The 4,904-nt window shown below is 40.8% G+C and overlaps 1 long non-coding RNA gene across 1 annotated transcript; it reads right to left on the bottom strand.

Moving 5' to 3' along the window:
- Positions 1 to 3,153: 3,153 nt before the first annotated feature.
- On the bottom strand, positions 3,154 to 4,327 carry LOC103698161. The gene is made up of 2 exons (XR_005514419.1): positions 4,062 to 4,327; positions 3,154 to 3,675 (listed from the first exon to the last, which is right to left on the bottom strand). It is a non-coding gene; the product is annotated as an uncharacterized LOC103698161 (long non-coding RNA).
- Positions 4,328 to 4,904: the final 577 nt, after the last annotated feature.

The raw sequence follows: 4,904 nt of genomic DNA, 5'->3' as shown, positions 1-4,904 counted from the left end.
GTGGTTGGCAATCCACCTAGTATTGTTGGTCATGGAATCTCATTTTGGTAGCACACATAACTTAAAAATTGATGAAAATTGAGGGCATGACATGTCACAATTCAATCTGCTATAATTGTGAAAAATGTGCAAGAAATGAGTAGATGAGTTGTAAGTAAAAACAAATAACATGCTAAATGTACACTCTTTTTTTTTTCCCTGGCTTCTGCTTATAAGTAAGGCCATTCTAAAGCAACTTCGTGTTTGCTTCAAACATCTCAATCGGCTTGACAAATGGGTCAGATTAAATCAACCTTAAATGGTATAGCGTGAATACTATTGCATTCGATGTTAATTTCTTGAATAAGTTTATTCTTGCAATAGTGTTGGTTCCTAGCCAAATGGTTGGTTCCTAGCCAAGTGGCTTATACATTGATAAAAAGGACAAAAAAAGATAATAAACTCTCAATGAATGGCAAATTAATAAGGATGAAAAAGGGAAACTAAAAACTTGGTCTTGCCATTTTACTCCTGGTCATTTCACTACTTGCAAATAATTTTTAGTCCTCCACATACTCATATAGGGTTTGCATACACTTATACTTGTATTACACATACTTATAATTCTAATTCATGCATACAATTGCACACTGTCCTTATGCATACTTGTATTACACATATCTTTACGCACACAGTTATCTGAAACTGCGGAAGTCAAGTGTGTGCGAGGCCAGGGTTAAATGGCCTCGGCATTATAGTAAGGGCATTGAACTTTCGGTCTATAAGGATTAAATATTGAATGATGATCAAAGGACCGTGCGTCAATTGACCAGCACTTCAAGCAAACTAAATAATTCAACAGGTAGTATCTTTAGCACTTGCTCCATATCTTATGTTACATCATACCAAGACATCACAATGTGACTAACCCTTGCCATCTCTGCTAACCTGACAACACCATAACTCATCCAAGCATCTCTGAGAAAAAGTATCATGCCCTTAACTTTGACCTGCATTGCATAATATAGGACAGAAGGTTCCTAGCTAGCCTCATGGATAAATTTGACTGGGAATGGTGATGGGGGTAGTTTGGGAAGGGAACGATGAATTGAATAAAGAAGTTTTCTTTTGAGAACATAAACTTGATGTTCTTGCATCAGTCCGTACAAAGACATGGCATCATGAGGACTATAGACAATGCCTTGGAGACAGGGCAGTGGGTTTTATGAGTTCCGGGTGCTGGGGTTTGTTCTGATGGGCTTCTTTGGCTGCCCTTGAAAATTCCTTTCGGAGGACACCAATACTCCCTCTCTCTCTCTCTCTCTCGCTCGCTCCCCCTTCCCTTCTCCTCGGAAGGATAGAAAGCTGAGGTCCCAGCGGCAGAACACTAGGCGTCTTCCTGGTTGCACTGCCAGCAGCAAAAGCAAGGCAGAAAGGCAAAGTGCCTTGCACCCACCCATGTGGTAGGGGCCCTGGTCACCATAAGCACGGACCAGAGTGGGGCCCAGTGGAAGTGGACCACACAGCTTGGATACCATCTGACCGCATCACATTGTGTGTTTATGAGCAGGGACCTCGGACCACATGACCGTGTGTGTTTGCAGGGACCTACCGCAGTGCTAAACTGCATCCCAAGCCATATACGAGAGAAAGAAATAGAGAGGTTTGAGCTTTTGAAGGCAGTGCAAGAAGGTCCTTGGCCACTCAAGTGATTGAAGGAGCTATCAGTGGCACAGACTGCGGAATCTAAAAGATGGATTGCTCTCGGAAAAACGAAAGAAAAAAATTCGAAGTAACTGTCTTCAAAATGGAAAAGACTTTTATAATGGAAAATTTTTAAAACATTCATTATGCAGTTCTCAACATTAACATTAGTCTCTCTCTTGTTCGATCGGGTGGGAGATAGAGAGACTCATGACTGCATCTTGCTATGTATATAGTTGGTGTAGCGAAGGTTTCACTCTTGCTACCATAATTAATGATAAATAGTTTGAAGAATACAAACTACAAGTGGTATGGATCTCTCTCACACTCGCACGCACACGGGCCGAGACATACATAGAAAAGAGTACAAACATATACATGCTGACATTAAGCTCTAGGAGAACGTTAGATGACATTCGACTACTTAATACCTTAAAACCCTCTGGTATACTCTACACGATATATTAGAAGACACTCAACTACTGAATAACTTGAGCCGTTAGTGGATCAAACCCTAAGACCGGTAGAGAGGGGTGTGCGCTGCATGTTGAACAGTGGAAAGAGTTCAGGAAATGGTTCATCTGAAAATAAGGATGAGCTCAGATTATACTTCTTTCTTCTTCTAAGAATATCAAAATGGTCACACGTACAGAGGCTTTTGGCTGTGCATAAAACAAACATGATGAGGAGAACCATATTATTAGGCAACATATCTTTAATTTCGTGTATAACGAGAAGAGGTGAAGTGAATGCATTTCCAAACAAAAGGTAATATGTACAACACTGACCATTTTCCAAGCATTGTCTTTGAGAAACAAATAAAAGAAATGCATTCATTTACTGATTACTTTGAGCCACGTATCAACAAAGAAGATGACGAAACGATGCCGAAAATTGCTGCATTTTAGGAAAGGAAACCCGGATATCACAAGGTAAAATTGTTCGGTAGATTTTGTAAAACACAGAAGAATCTGTGAAGTCATTCTAGATCTGGGAGCATTTGTGTGTTTCGAAGAGAGATCATGGTGATGGTCGTGGTGGTTACAATATACCAATAATTGTTATGTGTGTGTGTGTGTGTGTGTGAGAGAGAGAGAGAGAGACAGAAAGAGAGACATTTTCTCAAGTCCCATCAATATTTACTGAGGAACTGACACATCTGAACTCAGTGAGAATCTCAGCAGATAGAATAGTTCAGGGAATTTTTGTTCTGAGATATAATGACTGAAAGCTGTCCATGAATTCAGGAGCATCCAAACCTTAACTTTCACAAGCTGTCCATGAATTCAGGAGCATCCAAACCTTAACTTTCACAACACGTTACAGACCAGTACCAACTACGAATGAATCATCTACCGGTTAAGCAACAAATTGATTAAGGACTATTGGATGTGGACATTCTTCTATGTTCCTCGTTAAAATGACCCATAACCAAAACAATGTCTATTTATAAAACAAGAAACCTTCTGATCTATGATACCACCAAAAGGAGAGTTGGGAAGTTTTCCATTTTAAAACAAACTCACTCCTGTTCAAAAGTACATCCATATTAAGAAAAGGAAAAGTTCACAAAAAGCTTCATATGAGAAAAGCTATAGATTTTTGATCCACCATGATGAGAAAAAATATATATATCTCGAGCCTTTCCTTCTATTATAGATGGGGAAGCATCAATAAAATAATCATCTGATATTGCATCTGTAAAATGATACAAGATCTTGATGCAAGATTTCAGTAAAACCTTTTACCATACAATGCTAATCAATACTTCCGTTTCTATATCATTCATGATTCATATATACTTACCAAATCTTTGATATTTCAAGATAGGAATGCCAGAAATGTCACTCTTATAGCCCAAATCTCTAACAGCTCTAAGATTTTCAATCCACAAATATGGAAAGAAGAACGACGGGGAAAGATCACGGAAATCTTAAACCTTGAATTTCTAATCCTTGACAAGGGCTGCGGTGAAATAAAGCCATCGAAGCCCTGCAAACAAAATGGAAACACCATTAGAAACAAATATAAAATAACCAACCCGTTCATTCCTACCTCTTGTCTTCCCAAACATCACTCACATAACACAAAATAGATTATTACCGTAGAAAAACAGAGATGGTTGAGGGGGGGAGGGAGAGAGGGAGGAGAAGAGAGAGAGAGAGAGGGCATGCTTGGCTCCTTGCACGCCACCCACAGTAGCCAATCTCACAATTGATTGGTCTATACGTGTGGCATACAGGGAGCCAGGCAGGACCCGTTTCACCTGTTCCTTCTCGCCATAACCACGTCTTCCCTCCGCCGAGAGAAGAAAACCCACTACTTCTATAAAGAATAGGATAGAGAGAAAACACTCCACTTCCTTCTTCCATCCTCACCTCTACACCTCTCTGATAGAGGGAAAAACCATTCCCTCGAAGCCACTCCTCCTCCTGCCACCATTTCCTCCTAAGAGAAACCACATCTCACCTCCCTATCACCTCCTTCTCCTTCCACAGGAAGAAGATCCACTCCCTCTAAAACCTACACCACCTAATCTAGAGAGAGCAAGAGGGAGAGTGGTGAGGGGTTGGGGGGCCAACGGGTGAGGTGATGGAGGATTTATAGGCCAGAGAGGGGAGGATTTTCTTACCGTAAAGTGGACAGCCATTAAAATATTTCCAAAAAGAGCCACTTTTTAGGGTGTGAAGCTCACCACCCACCCACAGGAATATCTCCCTCGCATCCCTCAAAATATAGTAAATCCTAGCTAGGGTTTAGCTGGTTCTCTCTGGACCTGGTTGGAAGCATGGGTTTTGATAGAGATGGATGAGAGAGAGAGAGAGAGAGAGAGAGAGAGAGAGAGAGAGAGAGAGAGAGAGAGAGTGGGAGCTTGCAGGGCCTCTCTCAGATAACAGAAAAGCCTGCTAGCTTTCCTCACTCCCCTCTGAGGGATTTCTCCTCTCTTCTGCTCTGGGGTTTGTCTGGAGCACTTGGATTAACTCAGATTCTCTTCGCCAACCTCACCCGCCCAATCGGGAATAAGATAATATTTTTATTTACTTTTAGCTCCCATGCTCAATTGCAGTTTATATAAGTTTCCCCTGTGATTCTTATACATGTAATAGCTTTAAATTATCTAGTTGTTTATAAGGAATGAGGTTGCCAAGAGGCAATCCATGGACCGATAGGATTTAGTTGCACTCAAGTCGGTTTGAATGATTAAGTAATTTTTAAATCAC

The sequence above is a fragment of the Phoenix dactylifera genome, chromosome 12, assembly GCF_009389715.1.
Source record: "Phoenix dactylifera cultivar Barhee BC4 chromosome 12, palm_55x_up_171113_PBpolish2nd_filt_p, whole genome shotgun sequence".
Taxonomy (NCBI): Eukaryota; Viridiplantae; Streptophyta; class Magnoliopsida; order Arecales; family Arecaceae; genus Phoenix; species Phoenix dactylifera.
The sequence above is the reverse complement of the archived record's forward strand: the minus strand, read 5'-3'. Positions and strand labels throughout refer to the sequence as shown.